Below are 22096 nucleotides of genomic sequence, written 5' to 3'. Positions count from 1 at the left end.
CAGTTTCAAAAAAAAATCTATGTCAGTCTGGTTCTTTATAACCTAGTGCTGTTACTGTTTTATTCCTCTCCCTCTCCCCTTGTTTTATATTCAGTCCTTCTCTGGCTCACAACAGCAATCCAGTCCAAAGATTTACTTTTTCTATTTCCAACGCTATCATTATTTTTATGTAAAAAGTATGCTTTGAGTTACAGCAATTCATGGGGATCAAGCTTCTACTCTGTAGGGAGAAAAGAGATGTCATTTGCTACAGAGTTTACACAGACAAATGTCCTGCTGCATGCTGTGTTTCCACTGTAATCCAGGGGTTTATTTGTGTGACGCTTAAAGAAAAATTACCATATTTGGGCTGACTCTAAGCCAAGATGATATAGGCTCAAAGTTTTTCTTGGAGGAATGGGGGGACAAGGGGGATGGAGACATTTGGAAGAAATAGTCCTTTCTTCCCTATTTTATCATTGGGTTTTCATTTACAGATTATTTAACACATTACATTTACTCATGGAACTCTGTTGCTTTTGTTTTTTCTGGGCCCCCTTTTTTCTTCTTTTGAAACAATTTCAGATTTCTAGGAAAGTGGTTAAGAAGACTGAAAAGGAACTCTGTGTGTGTGTGTGTGTGTGTGTGTGTGTGTGTGTGTGTGTGTATAAAATATATCCTTCACTGAAGGACTCCATTCGAGTTTCTCCAGTTATTCCAAATATGTCTTTCACACCTTTCTAGCCTCCTTCGATCTGAAAGAGTTCCTCATTCTTGTCTTTCATGATGATGACATTTTTGAAAATTGCCGGCCAGTTCTGTAGAACATCTTTCCTTTTCTTAGAGGGTATTCTGTATTCCTCCTGCAAACCCCATCTTGTGTTACCTTCTCTGCAGAGAGGTAGGCTGTACCCTAGAGGACTTGGTGGCTGTCTCGTTTAGGTTTCTACAATGCTCCATTAATACGTTTATTTGAGCATTTTTGATATTCAGTCAGTAATTACTGTTTGATTTCTATGGGCCAAGTAGGATGCATTTAAGAATGAAACAGACTTAAAAACAAACCCTGCTTCTATGAAGCTTATTTACATTTTAGTGAGAACGTGTAAGCTTGCATTTTAGTGAGGGTAACAGACCACTAACAAGATAAATAAACTAGCAAGTATGTCAGATAGTGATAGGTGCTAAAGAGGACAAAATCAGGCGGGAGAGAGTGGGGTGGGTGTGATGGTTCTTGGTAGGGTGGCCAGGAGAGGCTTCCCGTGAGGGTGATTCTGGAGCAAGGCTCCAAAGGAAGTGAGGTAAAGGCCATGCAGGTATCTGTAGGGGAGTGGTCCAGGCGGAGGGAGCCTAGAGGGTACAAAGGCTTTGCCCTGGATGGGCTGGGTGTGTGAAGGAGGCAGCATGGTGGCTGGAGCTGAGGGGAGAGCGGTAGGAAAGGTGTAATGGGAGATCAGTCAGGGCTTCTGGCCATGGAGTGTCCATGAGAAGCCTTTGGAGAGTTTTGAGCGGAGAAGTGACATGATCTGGCTTATGCTTGAGAAAAGAACACTCTGTTACATAGGGAATAGCAAATATGTGGGGATAGGAAGAAGGGTAGAAGCAGGGAGAGCGATTAAGGGAATGTGATGAGCCCTTTGCATAGTTGTTTGTCTTGAAGGCACGCTGAAGGGACTTAGTGGCTCTCATACTTGAGGACAACCCATTTGTGTGTTGTTGGTGATGCAGACTTTTTTTTTTTTTTTTTACATAGAAACTAGAATTCATTAGGTCTCACCTGTATTGTTAACAACTACCCTCCAGGTGATTCTCAGGTGGGTGGTCCTTGAACCACAGGTTGATAAATACAATAACAAGTGATTTTGGAATGAGTGAATAATTGGTGTATGGAAAATCCTTTAGAGATACTTAGGTATGAAGTGTTTCTGCTCTTCTTGCTTTATTTCTTCTAAACATATTACTCAATTTCTAAAAATTCTTGTAGTGTAAATTTTATAACTGATTCAGTGCATAAAGCTCTAGGCAAGAATATTTTTTTTAAAGAGCAGTGTATTTTGTGAAATAAACATAATACTGACATGCTATTTTCCAGCCCCCTAAACACATGGTTTCGGAAGGAATGGATAAATAGTACTAATAGGATTCATTTGCAAAGAAGCTATTAAATGTATTCAAGAGAAATTGGATTCAAGGAGTAGGTTGGATGAAGCCATGAAAGAGAGGAACGAGTATTTTAGATACAAATGTGTGTTTTAGAACTGGAGTGGACCAGGTCTGGCTGGGTGCTGTATTGTCCCAGGGGTCCATGGGATGTATCTCTGAAGGAGCCCTGGGAACAGGGTTAAGTGCAAAGCGTTAAGTGGCTTTTTTCTTCTTATTGAATTAAAATTCAGTCTTGCATGGTAATGTTCATTTGAACATGAAAACAAGTTGTGCCTTTTTTTTTTTTTTTTTTTTTTTAAACTGTGATGTTGTGGTCAAGAGCATGGACTTTGGAGCCAGACTAGTTTCACATCCTGTTCTGAACTATCAGTGTCACTCAGTTTCCACATTGGAGAAAAATAACAATACCTACTTCACAACCTCATTGTGAGGGTTGAGAATTAATGATCATAAGGTACTTAGAGCGGAGTCTGGCATACTGTAAGGACTTAGCAATTACTGGCTTTTTCCTCCTCCTCCCCCTGCCTATTTTTATTGCTATTGTTATATTTCAGTGCTTTCAAACCATATTTTGTTTTCTGGAATGCTATGCATTTTCAATGATTGTTGTTTTAGGATGAGTATATTTATTAGTCGTGTCTAGAAATATGCTCATTTGTGCCTCTGGTTATATAAAGTTTAAAATCTTAAGTATAGTGTTTGTCCTTTTGTATTTATGACCAGCACTTCCTGGAAGTCAGTTGCCATCACTTTTGTAACATTAGCTTCCCCCTGCACTCCCCGTATAAAAGAGGGATGCTCCTACTTGCTTGAGAGATGTGTGGTGAGCATTAATGAATAGGTTAATGTTTGTGGCTCTACCCCATTAAGTACTAATTAGCATTAGTTACTGATCTTATAGTCTCTCCAAGTACCGTGATCAACTGATTCTTTGAATCAGGGGCTTAGAACTTTTCCCTATGTACTGTGGGAAATAGTGCGTGAGAACATTTGCTGTTTTATTACTACCCATATCTAAAATTTTTATGCCTCCCCAACAACAAAATAAAGTAAATCAAGTAACTTCTTGTAGAACTTACTAATAAAATGTTACTTGTTAAATATATATTAAGTGAGTCTTTTTTCCACTGGGAGATCACCATCTTTCATTTTTGATTTTATTTTCTCATCGTTTACGCAGCAGTTCCATCTGTACTTAGCACTAACGTTCTAAAAATTCCCACAAGTCTGTGAAGACCGTATAGTAGAGGCAGTCCTAGGATCGCAGTTTAAAGAAAAAAAAAAAAAGTTTGTGTTTCAGTTCTATTTCACCAGAGGTAAGATTTGGAGCTTCTGTACCTCAGGACCTTTGTCTATAAAACAGGGATAATAATGCTTTTGAAATAGCATAAGTTAAATACCAGGCACAAACACCAGCATGTATGCCTGACTGTAGCTAATACTCACAGTGATTTTATTACTTTTTCCAATATGGTTGAATGTGGTAATATAACTGGAACCAATTGCATAGTTTTCATAAAAAGCAAAAGAAGATATTTTTTCGGGTCTTACTGTCAATTGGATTTCTGCCTGACATAGACTTACCTTAAAGCTCTTATTTCCAGACTTGTGGAGGACACCTCTTCTGTCAATTGACAAAATTCTATCATTCAAAGGATGTGAATATGCAACTGTGTGTATGTTATATTCAAATAAAGTAATTCAGTGTGATGCAATTTGACATTTCCCGATTTTTGTATGAAAATTGTGGGTCACTCAAGGAGTAGGTAACCAAGGGCATAACTCTATATCCAAGGAGGGGCTTGGCCTGAACCAGACTGGCTTCTGCTCGGCTAAAGGCAATGTTTATTTAACCCTGAGACTTTTGCTCCCATAATTACAAAGTTAAAATTCAATTCCTTGCTATGTAGGCCTGAAAGGATTAGTTACACTCTTGATTGATATGTAAAGAGTTTTATAATCTCTGGAACTATGTATGGCTTTTGTGAAGTGAAATAATCTAAACCGTAATTTTGAAATGGGACAGAACATATTATTATAGGTTTATTCTTAGGATTCTCCTCTTTTGATTTGCCTCTGTAATTAAATATCTACTTGGCGGTGAGGGTGTATAGAGGAATGATTATTCTCTCGCTTTTAATCGCTGTTGATTTCTTCGTGTTACTTTGAAGCGGTGTCCAACTGTCTTCCCCGGCTTTCAGACGCTTTGATGAGACAATAGGACCCTGTTAAGTACATAACCAGATTCTTTCCACACAGCTCCCTCATGAGGTCTATTTTAAGTTAGGTGGCTGGATGTTCAGACTGAAAGGCATTTATTCACCAGTTCTGATAAAAGGTCAAGTAGTTTAACTTCTTACATAGAAGACCGAGGAACCTAAAAGTATTGCTCTCTACCACCATGACTCCTTCCTTGCCCCACCCTGCGCAAAAAAAAAAAAAAAAAAAAAAAAAAAAAAAAAAAAAAGTGTAGAAAGAAGTAAAATGATGCTTATCTTCTTTGTTAAAGTGTTAGAAGTGAGACCCTTTTCAGATTTGTTCTTATTGGTGAATCTCTTGTCCTGCTCTGTCACCGTCCTCTTTCTTATTCCACCAGTTTGATTATTTTGTTACATTCTACTTATAAGATGCTCCTTTGTGCAGATTCCTTTTCCTCTACCACACTATTCATTTTTTGGAGCTCTGAAAGGTTCTGGCCAAGCTTCTCATGTTCTACACTCTGTATTTCCTCTTAAGCATTTTATTTTATCAAAAAAATTTGTTAAAATATTTATTTTTGAAGGAGACAGAGCAAGCATGAGTAGGGGGAGAGGCAGAGAAAGAGAGGGAGACATAGGATCCCAAACAGGCTCCAGGCTCTGAGCTATCTGCATAAGAGCCTGACGTGGGGCTTCAACTCGCAAACTGGGAGATCATGACCTTAGCCAAAGTTGGATGCTTAACCCACTGGGCTGCCCAGGCACCCCTATGTTAGTTTATTTGTAAGTTTATTTGAGTGAGAAGAACATGAGCACAAAAGCAATGGAGCCAGCGGGGGGGGGGGGGGGGGGGGGCAGAGAGAGAGAGAGGAAAAGGGGGAATCCCAAGCAGACTCTGTACTGTCAGTGCAGAACCTGACACAGGGCTCCATCCCATGAAGTGTGAGATCATGACCTCAGCCAACATTGAGTCAGATACTTAACTGACTGAGCCACCCAGGTGCCCTCACTCCGTAGCTATGGCTGTGGAGTCTCCAGTTTTAACTCCAGAGCCGACTGGCTTCTTTTCCAAGCCTTTCTCACCTGACGTTTCCACTTGAATGTTTTAAAGGGCATGTCACACCCATCAGTCCAAAACTAATTCATGTTCTTTCACAAAAACTGGTTCTTCTTATTTTCAAAGCACAATCTTGAGGTTTACCCCATCTGCTTACAACTTCCCAGGGAGCCCTCAGACATTGCTGATGGGAGTGGAAATAGTAGAGCCCCGGTGGAAAACACTTTGGCAGCTCTTCAAAAAGTTAAACAGAGTTACCGTATGACCCAGCAATTCCACTCCTAGGTATTTGCCCAAGAGAATAGCAAACAGATGTTCATATAAAAGGTGTCCAGGAATGTTCAATAGCAGTGTTGTTCATAATAGCCAAAAAGTCAAAACAAATGTCCATCAACTGATGAATGGGTAAATAAGATGATCTATACATACACTGGACTGTTATTTGGCTGTTATATAGAGGAATGAAGTGCTGATACATCCTATAACATGGATGAACCTTGAAAACATTATGTAAAGTAAAAGAAGTAAGACCCAAAAGGCCACATATTGTGTGAGTCCATTTATATGATGTCCAGAAAAGGCAAATTCATAAAAACAGCAGACTAATAGTTGGCAGGGCTGGGGAAGAAGCAAACAGGATTGCCTTTGGGGATATGAAAATGTTTTAGACTTAGATAGTGGTGATTATTGCACTATATTTTGAAGATGCTAAAAATTACTGAATTGCACAGGTGAAAATGATGCCTGTATTAGTTCTTTAGGGCTGCTGTAACAAAGTACCATAGACTCAGTGCTGTAAAATGGAGAAACGTCTTGTCTCATGGCTCTGGAGGCTACTGGTCTGAGATCAAGGTGTTGGCAAAGTTGGCTCCCTCTGAGGGTGTGGAGGGAGAATCTGTTCGAGGATTCTCTCGTAGCTTCCGATGGCTTGCTGGCAATCTTGGACGTTCCTTGGCTCATAGACCCTTCACTCCAGCCCTGCCTTTGTCTTCACGTGACATTCTTGCTATGTGCATGTCTGTGTCCATATTTCCCCATTTCATAAGGATGCAGCCCTATTGGGTTAGGGCCCAGCTTAATTATCATAACTAATTACATCTGTTACAACCCTATTTCCAAATAAGGTCACGTTTTGAGGTACTGGTTTTGACTTCATATGCATTTTTCAGACACCTAATTCAACCCATAACAGGAACTTATACGTTATGTGAATCTTACCTCAATTAGAGAAAACCCCAAACCAAAAAACAACTGTTAGGGAACTTCTGATTGCTGTCAAGTAAGAGACCAAAGCCCTGAACCTAGGCTGGCCCCTGCCTATCCCCTCAGCCCTTTCATTTTCTCTTAGTCTGTGTTCTGGCCTGCTGGCTTTCTCCCTTTAACCGCAGGACCTGTGCTTACGAGCTGCTTTTATTCCTGTTTTTGCCATCCCCTTCCTTCCATTTGTTGAAGCCTTTCCACCTTTCCAACTGCAGCTCCAGGGATATTTTCACGTAGGGCTTCCAGGATAAGGCAGCCTCTTCTATTACATATGCTACCCTTCATTTGGTTATCTACCGCTGTGCAACCAAGCACTTGGAAACTTCTGGTGTTAAACAACCACCGTTCTGTTCTGCTCTTGGAGTCTGTCAGGACTCCAGGTATGTCAGGAATTCAGATACACTGTAGATGAGTGGTCTATCTCCTCTGTGATGTCTGAGGTTGGCAGACAGGTTAGAGCTCAACAGCTTGGGGCTGGACTCTTCTGGGAGCCTGTGTCTGGTGCCAGGCCTGGGATGACCCAAAGACTGGTCTGACCAGCGCTCTTATCCATGGTTCCTTGATGTGGCTTAGACTTCATCACAGCGGGACAGCCTCAAGATAGTTAGACTTGTTACAGGATGGTTCAGGGCTCCATGAGTGGGTATTCCAGTGCAAAAAAAAAAAAAAAAAAAAAAAAAAGGGCAAGAAGCCGCACGACCTCTTAGGACCTAGCTTTGGCAATCCATAGCATCATTTCCACCTCACTCTCTAGTGGTGGAAGCTGTCCAGCCCCCCCCCCCCCCCCCGGCCCCAGATTCACAAGGGGAGATTTAGACCTCCCCTTCAATGGAGGAATATCAGAATTTGCAACTGTGGTTAAAAACTGCCACAGGATCTTGCAAGATGGCGGGCAAAAAAGCTGAGAAGCCGGATGCTAAGGAGAAGAAACCTGAAGCCAAGAAGGCTGATGCTGGTGGCAAGGTTAAGAAGGGTAACCTCAAGGCTAAAACGCCAAAGAAGGGGAAGCCCCACTGCAGCCGAAACCCTGTCCTAGTCAGAGGAATTGGCAGGTATTCCCGATCGGCTATGTATTCGAGAAAGGCCATGTACAAGAGGAAGTATTCAGCAGCTAAATCCAGGATTGAAAAGAAAAAGAAGGAGAAGGTTCTTGCTACTGTCACAAAACCAGTTGGTGGTGACAAGAATGGTGGTACCCGAGTGGTTAAACTTCGCAAAATGCCTAGGTATTATCCTACTGAAGATGTGCCTCGGAAGCTGTTGAGCCACGGCAAAAAACCTTTTAGTCAGCATGTGAGGAAACTGTGAGCTAGCATCACTCCTGGGACCATTTTGATCATCCTCACTGGGCGCCACAGAGGCAAGAGAGTGGTTTTCCTGAAGCAACTGAGCAGTGGCTTGCTACTTGTGACTGGACCTCTGTCCCTTAATCGAGTTCCTCTGCGTAGAACACACCAGAAATTTGTCATTGCCACCTCCACCAAAATTGATATCAGCAATGTGAAAATCCCCAAACACCTCACTGATGCTTACTTCAAGAAGAAGAAGCTGCATAAGCCCAGACACCAGGAAGGTGAGATCTTCGACACGGAGAAAGAGAAATATGAGATTACAGAGCAGCGCGAGGTTGATCAGAAAGCTGTGGACTCGCAAATTCTGCCAAAAATCAAAGCCGTTTCTCAGCTTCAGGGCTACCTCCGCTCTGTGTTTGCTCTCACGAATGGAGTTTACCCTCACAAATTGGTGTTCTAAATTTCTTACAAAGAACCTAATTAAATAACAGATCCATCAAAAAAAAAAAAAACAAAAAAAACAAAAAAAAACAAAAAAAACTGCCACAGTACTTCTTCATCTGTGTTCATTCAGAGTGTTCCCCTGTAAATCACTCATTTGTGTCATCATTGGATTAATTTGTCTTTCCAACTAGGTGATAAACCTACTTTGCTCACCATAGCATTCCCAGCATCTAACACAGTGGCTGGCACATAATGGGTGCTTGGTAAGACTATGAAATGGAAGTTGACTGTGAAGAATTCGAAAAGGCACAGCAAGGGAAGGTATTCCGTTCTATCCCAAACCTCACGAGCTTGTGCAGCCAATCCAAGTGTGACCACTAGTAAATACGCCCAGGGGCCCGTGCCTGTATTTTTAATCCTCCTGATCTCCATTGTCCAGCCATAAATCTGGCTGCCTGGTGACTATTGATACTGCAGGAGACCCCTGAGATCACTACCCAAGAGCACATCCTCTGGATGCCAGCAATAAAACATAGCAACACAAGTATAAGTGAAGCCAAATGTTTGCTGAATGAATTCCCCACAAGAGAATAAACAGAATTAAAAATTTAGAGTTTAAATAGGCTAGTACTAATAAGGTATGTGTGTGTGCTCATGGATTGCTGCTCATGGATTGCTGTGCCTGTTGGGTGAGGAAAGGAAGGTAGTAAGGGCTATAGCTTATTTTTAACAGACTGACTTTATCAGAGCTGTGTGGGGCTGATCATATTTATTTAACACGCTCTGCAGAATTGAGAATGAGATTCTCCTTCCCATCTCCTCGGCTCTTCACTTCTTTGAAAAATTTCGAGTCTGAGACAGACACACACATAACCTTGCCAGGTACACGGTTCGCTTACCCCTCCAGCTCCTGCATACCGCTTGACATTTGTGCTACAGGCTTGGCAGCCGAGTGCCAGTTTCCCTTCCTTGCCGGCAAATTTTCAGGGCAGTCATTTACACAGAACCTCTTAAAATGCAGAGGGATGCGGTTCAGTAAATTAAAATGCAGTTTTAGTTTTTGCTTCTACACACCAAAGACCCCAGCACAGTGTGGGGTAATGTTAAAGACACTGGCTTTGGAGTCCTGTGGACCTACGTTTTGAACATTAACCCTGCCACTTCTTATTGCTATGATCTTAGGCAAGTTAGTTACCTTCCGTATGCCCCCTTCACTTAAGGGGGAGATCATAATAGAGCTGTTAGAAGAACTTAGTGAGATCCTATGTATGAGGATCCTTATACAGTCTGGCACATAGTGAATGCTCAATCAATGTTAGCTATTATGACTATTATTATGCAAATGTAACTGCTTGGGGTTTACTTGGAATTTAAATTTAGTAATATTGGAATGGCTTTCAAAGAGTGCTCAATCTTATTCTGATTTTGCTCCTAATTGGAAAGTAAGGTTATACTGTTCTAAGTTTGGGATATTTGTAGGTTATTAGTGCGATTGTTCCCACCTTGTCTTTAATACTTTTTTTTTAAATGTTTATTTTTTGAAAGAGAGAGTGCGAGCATGAGCAGGGGAAGGGCAGAGAGAGAGACACACACACAGAATCAGAAGCAGGCATCAGGCTCCAAGCTGTCAGCACAGAGCCCAATGTGGGGCTCGAACTCACGAACTGTGGGATCATGACCTGAGGTGAACTCAGATGCTCAACTGACTGAGCCACCCAGGAGCACCCCCCCCTCACCACCCCCGCAACCTTGTCTTTAATACTCATGACTTTTGCTTTGAAAAGTGTCTATTCAAGAATAAATAGAAATTGAAAAGGAGAAATGGCTTAAAATTCTAGGACTTTAGAAAGTTGAATGTATTTTTCTGCCTTTTTCTGACATTCACCATAATTAATGCTGTCAGAATAGATGCGTTGATTTCAGGATGTCTGGTTTAACACTGGTGATTCCTCCCTTTCTGGACAAGGGTCATAATGGGAGGAGCTCTCCAAGGGGGCCTCAGTTCAGAAGGTTCTTGATAGTTCCTACTTGTGTAACCAGGGATGGTGGTAGATCTGTGGTCTGTTGTGAAGTGAATTTGGAGGAAGGAGAGTTGGGTAACAGATGGTTTCTTGGATATCTGGGGCCTGTCCAGCTCTACGCTTTGAAAAACGATGGGCCAGACCTTGAACTGGCACGGAGGAGGGCTTGATTGCCAGAGCAGGAAGTGAGGTCCTGGGGTGATATCTTTGGGGCAGCTGCTGCTGGTGGGCTGGCCCTGGTGGCATTAGCTTCCCATGGTGTGGTGAGGTGGCTGTGTGTGGCACAAAAACAACAGTGAACTGGGAAACCTGGCCTGGAATCTGAGGTCCTAAGCACTTAGGAGCCACTGGCCTGTTTTGGGAGGGGTGTCAGCTGCTCTTTGCCTTGTGGGGCTTCTGCCGTCTTTGTCCTGGATGGAAATGTGTGAATGTGGGAGCCAAAGATCTATGCGTCCTGCACTGGTCAGCCTGGTGCTCCGGCCTGTGTATGAGAGCCGTGAGCAACGCTGTGTGGGAGGGCTTGGCTGTCCTCTTTGACTGTAGCTTCCAAAGACTAGGCGCTTAACCCAGAATTTGCTAACCTATTCTGATACCTTTTCGGACTAATTAAATCATTCTTGGCTGGGTGCTACTGTTTGGTCTGCCTCTTCTTAGCTGGGAGTCCTTGGGCAAATTACCTAATTTCTCTGTGCCTAATTTTTCTTCTCTATGAAGAGGCCAGACCAGATGATGATAGAAGTATAAGATCTTTAATGCCCAACACTGATTAAATCATCATATGTATCTTCATACGTATATATATTTATTTGCATCTACTTGACACAGGATGTTACATTAGTTATGGGCGTACAACTTAGTGACTTGACAAGTTTATGCATTATGCTGAGTTCACCACAAATGTAGCTACCATCTGTCCTGTTACATTGTTATTACAATATGTATCTTCATATATTTTGGTGTTTGCTTCTTTGAATAATGGGCTCCACAAATTTACTTCTTAAAGTGAAGCACAAACCCTTTCTTTTTTAAAGATTTGGGTGGTGTTTGTCCATATCTAGCTTTTAAGAATTTGGAAATCAAAGTATGTATCATTATTTTATTTTATCATTATTTTATTTTATCATTATTTTATTTTATCTTTCTCTGAAGCCTGGAAAGGATCTCCTCTCATTTGTTGTTGGGACAGTACTGGTTGCAACTGCTGTTAGGGAGGTAACTTACAGGACACATGACATACAATTATAGAAGCATATTCTTGCAGTGGCAGTGGAGGCCATCTGGTCAACCCCTTCAGGTTGAGAGGAGGAGACTGAGACCTGAGAAAGGTTTCACCACTTGTCTGAGACTGTGCAGCTAGACCCTGGGAGGGCTGAGACTGTGCTTTGTTCTTTGTGATGTCCCTACTGTCCTTTGGGCATCAGATCTAGCTGGTTTCTTTATTAGCACTTGTCAGAGTTACCAGAGGTAAAGACCTCACATTGCCTCTCCTCTGACCTGTTAGGTTCTTAAATGCCAAGTGACCCATATTCGGAAGAATTATTTCAAGGTAGAACAGACTCCAAGAGCTTTGGGCTTCCCCTTCAGAATGGTCTGTGTAAACATGGGTTGTTTCTCAGGAATTGGGCTCAGGTCCTGGAAGTGTCCTTCATGAGAGGTCACTTCTTATGTCCTCCCCAATGATTCCTTTTTCTCTGAGGGCTCTAATTTTTAAGAGGGAAGCAGGGGTACAATTCTGAGGATTGATGCAGATTTGATGGAATGCAAAAGAAGCAAGAGCTGAGTGGGGTGGGTTAATATGGAACTAAGAAACCTTGTGACAGAAAAGTGCAACCAGAACGGCATTGCAAATCTACCCAGTGTTTGGATGAGGTTCTAGTGCAGAGCTCTGGGAAATTGGAAATCTTCTCTAGACATTGTGTGTGCATTGTCTGAGGTGAGTTGCAGCATCTTTGTCTTGCTTCCTTTTGGTTCTTATTGTCCTAGTTCTTGCCTAGCTGTAGCTGCCAAATGCCCTGTATGTTTCCCAGGACTGTGCTGCCGGCCAGATTTGGCCATTTCTGCCTTAATTCCATCGCTTCTTCCTAATTGAAATAGACACATTTACCTTATTTTCTTCACTCTATGACATTGACTTTTAAAAACATGTTGGAATTCCAGTGGATCAAAGAATCAACGTGTATATTTAATGTAGTGTTTTTCTTTTCCCTAAAAGCACTGTTGAGAAATCTCTGCATCTGAGAATCTGGAAATACTGAATTGAATGCTGTACTCTCTCAGTGAAGAGAGAAGCTGAGGGATTGAGCACAAAACAGAAAGGAAGGGCCGTGAAACCATAAAGGTGGGAGTGATTTGCTAAGTGCAGTGGAAAAGTACTGTATTCTGTTTAACCCCCTGAGGTTTTCAGGCTTGGGTAAATTTTGCACAGGGGTGGCCTCTCAGCAATTTTCAGGCAAGTGTGGCACTAGGCTCTCCTGGTCCCACAGCACAAAAACTCTGTAGCAGGGGGTTATGGTTCAGATTATATGTAACGAGAGGGATGAGAATCTCAGGAATATCCAAAGATGGAAACAGTGTTCCTGTGAGGGGCCAGGCCTCACAGGTCATATGTTGACAGGTTGCTCTAGATCCAAGATCTAGATCAGGGGTGTCACCAGCAGGAGTTTGTGACTACTGCCTCTTTCTTTAAACCAGCTAGGATGACTTTTCATGGGTCTAGCTAATTACCATCATCTTTGTTAAGTAGAACTTTTAATTAAATTCTTTATCCTGTGATGTTGACCAGAAGGGCATAGTGTGTGTGATGTCAGGGAGGAGGGTAGAAGGGCTTGACTGCAAGGCCATGTAGCGTGGGCCTCACGTGCTCGAAGGGCCTCAAATTGATTCTGTTAGTGTTCTCTCCACACGAGCCTCTATACTCAGTCACAGAGACAAACTGGCAGGATTGAAAGAAGACGGCATTCATCATCCAAATCTAAATTTGTTTCTCATTAACGGATATTCTGCCTGTAGTGCACTATGAATTAATATGTTTTATAAATCTTGTAACTGTCTTATGAAGAGCATAATTAGTCGTAAGTGTTTGGGTGTTAGAAATGTTAATTTGTTCAATGTAGGTATTAAAATATCTTGTCAATTCTTTATTAACATAACTGAGAGTATTAAAATCGAGAGTGGCTCAAGCCTTTCTTGACCTCTGCAAGGTCCCGCTGAACCATCTTTGCATTGGGTCATGGGCTCACTTCGAGTCCAAACAGCTGGGAGTGGGGCCATCACTTGAGCTGGAAAACTTTGTCCCCATGGTAATGGGAGCAGCCTAGGGCGTTTTCCTTAGAAAGTACGGTGGGTGTGGCAGGTCTGTGGCTGAATTGAAGATGGGAATCTGGCTTGTAGGACTAGAGTAGGGCCCTAAGCAGAACTCTGAGTTAGTCTTGAGATCCCTCCCTCAAGTTTTAGGCAGCTCAGCTCCTTTCTCTGCATCTACTCTTGTAAGCTACAGATGAATGATACCAAGTGACTTTTGAAAACCGAACACTGGAAAACTCATTTGTGCTTTGAGATATCCAGCCACTGCTGAAATACTTTCTTAAAAATGAAATAATTGTTTAGGCAGTTGGCAGTTGTTTTGGTAAAATTTCAGAGTGAATAGCTCTGTGAGCAGAACAGTTCCAGAAATGAAAGGATAAAGACATGCAAGGGGCTGTTTAGTTAGCTAGGTGAAGGCTGGAAGTGATAATTGGTTGTGCCTAGGGAGGGACAACATTGGAAAGCAATGAGAAAATGCAGCTTGAGTGTTAGCATTGTTGGGGGGGATCTTTGAGATGAAAAACTGGCATTTAGCAGTGACAATTACCATGCGTTTTAAACTCATAGACTGCCTCTCCCACCTGACCCCTCCCCGCATTTCTCATTATCTACCTGTAATAATTTCTGCTGTAACCACCACCAGGAGAGATCTTAGGCAGGACTGGGTTATATCAGTCACCATGTTTGTTGTTGTTTGGCCAAAGCTTTGATGTCTACAACAGGGACTAGAAAATTGTATGGGGAAAGACTGGTGTGTTAACAGACACTGAAGTAAGCAGGCTGGGACTCTGTTGCATTATGAAGGAAGGGATTTTGGGCCTTGGTGTTTTGCAAAGACCACATTTGCATTATCAGAGAATACAGGCTTATGGGTAAGATGGTTGCAGCTGTTAAACTAGCTTAGTGTATATGGATTCTTGTTCACTCACAATATCGCTTTTCCGTGTGCTTGTTGAAACTCTAATATCCTGGGTAGGTTTTATTACAATCATTTACGGTATGGTCAGAATATCTGGAAATAACGATGAGAGAGTAGAGCATAGCCACCATTTGTAAGCCTCCTACTTTACGGACAGATTGCTTATCAGAAATTGGGGCACTATTGTACGTTTTTCTTCAGACTACTTTTGTATAGAGTGATTGGGTATTTGAGTATGTTATTTTTGCCAGGCAAATGTTAGGTTAGTACCCCTCTCGATAGGGCATTGTGCATCTCAATCAGCTGTGGAACTTAGAAAGTGCAGATGCTGGGCTCAGCCCAGAGCTGTTTGACTTGGTCTCCAGCACAGGGCCCGTCACTGTCCTTTTGACTGTGGTGTCTCTTCCGTCCTCCCAAGTTCCTTCAGTAGATGCACACCGAGCTTGGTGACTGTCACTGGGCTGGGTATAAAATGGTGAACAAAACAGAAATGATTCTTGACATCTTGGCATTGACCTCTATAAGGGAGCCAGGGAATAAGTACATAAATACTGCAGGAAAAAGAAATGTATACATTTTGGTAAGTGCTGTCGCGAGAGAAACAAAACCCAGCATTTGAAGAGGAATCCCAGGAAGAGCACTGCGTAGGTTGGGGGGAAAGCCTCTCTGGGGAAAGGATGCTGTAGCTGGAACCTGAGGCATGGGGAAGGCCAGCCAAAAGGTGAGAAGAGCTGCAGTATTTCAGGCAGGGGGGCAACACGTTGGAAGACCCTGAAGTGGGGAAAGGCTGGCTGGGGAGGAGGGAATGAGAGAGGAGTGTGCTCCTGGAGAGATGACGGAGGTCATGCTGGGTCTGTCATACATTCCCTTAGTATTGTGCCTACAAGGTGGCCTGCCTATGTTGCCCTTTATCATTATCATTATCATTGCTATTTTAATTGAAGTTTTATTTTGAGATAGTTGTAGATTCACTTGCAGTTGTAAGAAATAATAGAGCGATCTCATGTACCCTTCACCTGCCTTCTTCCAGTGGTAACATCTTGCAAAATGATAACATCACAACCAAGAAACTCACATTGATACAATCCACCAAGCTTATTCAGATATCACCAGTATTTTGTGTGTTTGGGGGGCGGGGTATATGTAGTTTTATGAATTTTTTATCATGTGTACGTTCATGTTATCTACCACAATAGTCAAGGTATAGAACAGTTTCATTACCACAAGGATCTCTCATGCTGACTTTTTAATTGAGATATAATTGACATACAACATACTAGTTTCAGGTATACTGCATGATTTGATACACGTATATGTTGTGAAATCATCACCTCAGGAAGTGTAGTTAACATTATGTTAACACACATTTAAATGTTCCTTTAAAGGCAAAAGGGTCCTTGCCAGTTACAACATTGTTACTGTCTAGGTCTGCTAAGCAAATTTGAGGGTACTGTTGGCTTTGTTCTGGAAATTGTAAATGGATTTCACTTGAACATTACAAAAACTAAAAGATTAAGCAAAAGAATATAATTGAAGGATGTATCATTGTTCTTGTAAATCCCTTGATGCTTAGCCATTGTCTTCTAGCCTTTTCATTCAGTGCTCACTGTCCCCTGCTTGCAGCACTGGGCTTTAAGCCTTCCCTTCCAACCTGTCTCTGTGATGTTTGCTGCTTGTGTTTCCTTAGTGTTTTGTTTCCGTTTTTTCTTTTTTTGAGTGCATAGTAGGGAGATGGGATAGAGAATTCACTTAACTGTTCCTTGGAATGCAATATACCTCAATTTCCAATGAAGGGATCCTGGTGCATTTTTGACAGGTAGTGGTTTCTCTCCAGAATTAGGAAGCCCAGGAATAATGAGGTACAATTACGTTATTGATGATAATGCGTTACTACACTTTAACTTTGGGACAGAGCCCTGTGTGCAGTTGGAACATGTTTTTTTGGTACAGGGGCCCCTAGCTGAGGGGCAAGAGAAGGCTGAATTCACTGAAATGTAGCTTGCTCTCCAACCTCCCAGGCCATAGAGATGGGTCAGCCTGGTGGAAGGGGTCTTTTTGTATTTCTCATAAAGCAACTTAGCAAGCTTACCCATTTCTAAAATAAGGTGCCCTAAGGGCTGTCAATGGCCATGCCAGAGAGAAACCTCAGTGAGGTCTGGATTCTGCCTCCCTGCTTAGGACACCGTGTTCTTACCTGGTGAGATGTGATTAGAACCACATGGAGCCACCTCCCTGTCTCTCATGGTTACTGGTTTTATTTTATTATCTAAAAAATCTTAATTGCAGTGTAGTTGACATACAGTGTTATGTTAATTTCAGGTATATAATATAATAATTCAACAATTCCATATATTAGTGCTGACCACAGTGAGTATGTTCTTAATCTTCTCCTATTTCATCTATGCCCCCACCTACCTCCCCTCTGGTAACCATCAGTTTGTTCTCTATAGTTAAGAGTCTGTTTCTTGGTTGGTCTTTTTTTTTTTTTTTTTTTTTTCTTTCTTCTCCTTTGTTCATTTGTTTTTGTTTCTTAAATTCCGTATATGAGTGAGATCATATGGTGTTGGTCTTACTGACTTATTTCACTTAGCATTATACTCTCTAGATCCATCCACATTGTTGCAAATGCAAGATCTCATGCTTTTTGATGGCTGAGTAATATTCTATGGTGTGTGTGTGTGTGTGTGTGTGTGTGTATAATCTCACCTTTTTTTTTTTTTTTAATCTCTTCATCTATCAGTGGACACTTCAGTTGCTTCCATATCTTGGCTATTGTAAATGCTGCAATAAACATAAGCATACATGTATCTTTTCAAATTAGTGTTTTCATATTCTTTGGGTAAATAGTAGTAGAATTACTGGATCATATGATAATTCTAGTTTTAGTTTTTTGAGGAATCTCCATACTGTTTTCCAAAGCGGCCGTACCAGTTTGCATTTCCACGATCAGTGCATGAAGGTCTCTTTTGTCCCCCGACATCCTTGCCAACATTTGTTTCTTATGTTTTTGATTTTTGCCATTCTGGCAGGTGTGAGGCGATAACTTATTGTGGTTTTGATTTTGCATTTCCCTGATGATTGATGTTGAGCATCTTTTCATGTGTATGTTGGCCATCTGTATGTCTTCTTTAGAGAAATGTCTGTTTTATGTCTTCCGTCCATTTTTAATTGGATTATTTGGATTTTGGATGTTGAATTATATGTTATATATGTATCTTGGCTTTAACCCTTTATTGGATTTATCATTTGCAAATATCTTCTTGCATTCACTATGGCCTCTTTTTTGTTGCTGATGGTTTCCTTTGCTGTGCAGAAGCTTTTTTTTTTTTTTTAACATTTATTTATTTTTGAGACAGAGAGAGACAGAGCATGAACGGGGGAGGGTCAGAGAGAGGGAGACACAGAATCTGAAACAGGCTCTAGGCTCTGAGCTGTCAGCACAGAGCCCGACGTGGGGCTCGAACTCACAGACTGCGAGATCATAACCTGAGCCGAAGTCGGCCGCCCAACCGACTGAGCCACCCAGGTGCCCCCAGAAGCTTTTTATTTTGATGTAGTCCCAATAGTTTTTGCATGTTTCCCTTATGAGACCTTTCTAGAAAAAAGTTGTTATGGCCAATATCAGAGAAATAACTGCATGTGCTTTCTTCTAGGATTTTTATGGTTTCAGGTCTCACATTTAGGTCTTTAATCCATTTTGAATTATTTTTGTTTATGGTGAAAGGAAGTCTGGTTTCATTCTTTTGCGTGTGACTGTCCAATTTTCCCAACACTATTTGTTGAAGGACTGTCTTTTCCTTATTGTCTAGTCTTCCCTTGTTGAAGATTGATCATATAATTGTGGGTTTTTCTGGGTTCTCTATTCTGGTCCGTTGATCTATGTGTCTGTTTTTGTGCTAGTATTATACTATTTTCATCATTGAGCATGATGTTAGCTGTGGGTTTTTCATATATGGCTTTGATTATGTTGAGGTATGTTCCCTCTAACCCTACTTTGAGGATTTTTATCATGAATGGATGCTGTACTTTGTCAAATTGCTTTTTCTGCATCTATTGAGATGATCATATGGTTTTTATCATTTCTGTTGATGTCACGTGTCACATTGATTTGTGAGTGTTAAATCACCCTTGCATCATCCCAGGAATAAACGCCACTTTTTTAATATGTCCAGTTTGCTAATGTTTTGTTGAGGATTTTTGTGTCTATGTTCATCAGAATGCTGTCCTGTAGTTCACTTTTTTTGTAGTGTCTTTGTCTGGTTTTAGTATCAGGGTAATGCTGACCTCCTAGAATGAATTTGGAAGTCTTCCTTCTATATTTTGGAATACTTTGAGAAGAATAGGTATTAAGTCTTCTTTAAATGTTCAGTAGAGTTCATCTGTGAAGCCGTCTGGACCCTGGACTTTTGTCTGTTTTGTTTACTGATTCACTTTCTTGGCAGGTTATCCATTTGCTCAGATTTTCTATTTCTTCTTGATTCAGTTTTGGGAGATGATGTTTCTAAGAATTTATCCATTTCTTCTGTCCAATTTGTTGGCATATAAATTTTCATAACCTCCTCTTATAACCCTTTGTATTTCTGTTGTGTTGGTTGTTATTTCTCCTCTTTTATTTATGATTTTATTGGAATCCTTTTTTTTTTGGTGAGTCTGGCTAAGTTTATCCTGGTTCCTAGTTTTGATGGACATCTTAATGTCTGTGTGTACAAATCCTATTTGTAAGTATTTGATATATTTAAAAGAGTTAACGTTTCATCGCCATGGTGAACTGACATTTTAGCTTGTCAAAAGTAGTAGTATTTGGGTATAACTGGAACCAGGTTTCATTCTGGGCAGTACCTTCCACAAGTGTGTGCGTTGTAGTTATATCACAGAACTTTCCAAAGCATTTGTACTTTGATAGTACATTTGATTCTTGTTATTGGTACTTTTAACTGCAATTTATAAAGAAGGAAACTGTGGAAGGGGGAGGTTAAGTGGCTTTCCTCAAACCAGTATTGGAGTCAGGGCTAGAAAATGAGTTCTCTGCTTCCTTCTGGAATTACTCAGGATGTGGATTAGTCTCCTGTGACCAGAACACCCCTGAGTACAGTGGTCCTCAGATCATAATTCAGAGGTGAGTAGTGAAGCCTAAGAGGGGGAAGTGCTACCTTCTTCCACCCCTGACCAGGTGGCTTCGTTTGTTACCATGTCTCAAGTCAGTGGTTCAAGTGGCTATATCTTTAAGAAGGCGACCCTGAAGTTGACACATCCCTTAAAGTCATATATCCGTTATAGTCATAGGAGTTTACCCAGCTTTAGGGGAGCCTGGGAAGTATAGTCTCCCTTGGGGGGCGGGGGGCGTGGCATGGCTGGTTAAAAGTATTGGGGCAAAGGAGCAATGGGAAGATGCCAGGGTATGGTCTATCACATTAGTCATCCTTCCTTCTTGATGCAATATTAGGGCGTGTGAGGGACACTAGATGAATGGTTAGTTAATAAAGATGGATAGTGAAGGGCCACCACAGGACATTTTATGATGTTTCTACTGTAGCTCTTAGTTAATCAGACTGTTTTTGTTTTTTGTTTTTTGTTTTTTAACATATGCTTGACTGTGCTTCTTGGGTCCACTTTGTTTGCTCTTTATCAGAGTGCTTTGTGGTCCTGTTTATGGTTGGTACCTGTAAGACCTCCTAGGTGAGTCCAGCTCCTGATCAGTGTCCATTTTGGTAGCTAATTTTGAACCCAAAACAAAAACGATGTTGGTTTACCTGTCATCAGATTTTAGAAGAAAGATTTCTGCTGTGAAAAGCGACAGCAGACAGTCTGTCTACAGACAGAGTAGAGTAGAGCTCAAGCAAGAGAGGGCTGTGTAGGTTTGGGGTGTTTTTTATACAGCAGCTGGGCTAATTATTGCAAATTCTATTAGCTTCTTTGTGTTGGATGTGGGGCCCTCTTGCTTGTTACTTGAGGGCAAGGTGCTCCTGAAGCAACAGAAATCAGTTAGCCTGTGACTTATCGTGTGCTCCCCTTCTGCTCAGAACCCTTCATCTCTAGCTGGTTGTCATGTTCACTCTCCCTCAGGTTCAGCTCTGTCTCCCTTGGTCTTTCCCGGGAGTGGGGACCTTCCAGCCCCATTAAGATAGGCGCAAATTGTGCCTTGCCCATCCAGGGAGTTTGGGGTATTAGGAATACTCTGAACTGAGAAGTGGTGATGATGAATAAGCTGCTAGAAGCTTGTCCTTTAATACACCCATGAGTCCGGAGAAAATCTGAATAGATTTTCTGGGTCTGTACCCAGAGCCCAAGAGAATGGAGACTGGTTTGGGGGCTGTGTTCATGAGAAACTTCCTTCACTCCCCCAGTCCTGTCCCCCATACTGCTTGGGCTGCTGGCTGTCACCACTGTTGCTCAAAAAATGGATTCCCTACAAACACCTCCCTGGATGAATATGTCTATTTGGGAGGACCAGCAACAAGGGACACATCTGGTTTAACTTCCACTGCCACCACCAACTCTGCTTTTGCCCTGACCCTCCCTGCTGCACCTACTTCCCTTAGAATGCACTAGGTTGGGTGGTCCTCCACTCTGGCCCCACAGTGGACTAACAAGGAGTTTTGAAAAATCCAATATTCAGATCTCCTCCTTAGCAATTTTAAGTTAATTCGTCATGGATAAAGCTTGCACAGCAGTCTTCTCTCTCTCTCCCTGCCCTCCCCCCCCCATAATATTTTTTAGTTGGATTTAATATTATGATTGAAAATCCCAGTAGATCCAGGTGGACTGTCCAGTGTTGGTGGTTATTTTTTTCTTTTCTCTTCTTTCTTTTACTACTCTCTAGGCAATTGTCATTGTGACCTCCTAGTCTAATCCTAATTGGCTACATAAAACCCTCTAAATTTAAGTCTTACGCAAGGGAGTGATGTAAGCCTTGGTCTGTGATAAGGGTTGCTTTGCTCAGTAAACAAATAAATACCATTTATCAATAATTGCAATTTCGTCTGGGGGAGCAACAAAAGAATTTAAAGGTAGTGGTGGGGGAAAAGAAGAAACATATGTATTTTTTGAGGGTGAGTACTGAGGGTTTGGAGTTAGAAAAATCTTCAAAGGCAAATCAGATCTATTGGGGGGAGAGACTGAAGGAAGTATTGTGTGATTTTTTTTTTTTTTTTTTTTTTTTTTTTTTTTTTTTTTTTTTGTGGGTAAAAATAAGGCACTGCATTTATTTCCTTTGTAACAGTGGGAAATTGTTACAGATTTTTTTTTTTTTTTTTTTTTTTTTCTCCTGGAGAGAAAGGATGCTGCCACTTAATACTGGGGAGGGTGAAAATGCTGAGATTTGGTTGGGGTCAGGAGACCTGGGCTTCGTTTTCCTATTGTCATTTCCCAGTGTTGGGATCTGCACTGTCACAGAAGACTGGCCCTCTCCGTGGGTGGTTCACTGGGGACCGGGAAAGGAGGTCAGGAGCTTGTAGCTCCAT

At 41.6% G+C, this 22096-nt stretch overlaps 1 protein-coding gene and 1 pseudogene across 5 annotated transcripts in view; both read left to right on the top strand.

Annotated features, from left to right (window-relative positions):
• The window catches only part of TSPAN5 (tetraspanin 5), a 176481-nt gene that overhangs the window by 32674 nt on the left and 121711 nt on the right, over positions 1–22096 (top strand). The gene's annotated exons all lie outside the window — the stretch shown is intronic.
• On the top strand, positions 7528–8465 carry LOC144616156 (large ribosomal subunit protein eL6 pseudogene; annotated as a pseudogene).

The sequence above is a fragment of the Panthera onca genome, chromosome B1, assembly GCF_046562875.1.
Source record: "Panthera onca isolate mPanOnc1 chromosome B1, mPanOnc1 haplotype 2, whole genome shotgun sequence".
Taxonomy (NCBI): domain Eukaryota; kingdom Metazoa; phylum Chordata; class Mammalia; order Carnivora; family Felidae; genus Panthera; species Panthera onca.
Note: the sequence above shows the minus strand (reverse complement) of the source record. Positions and strands in the feature narration are given on the sequence as shown.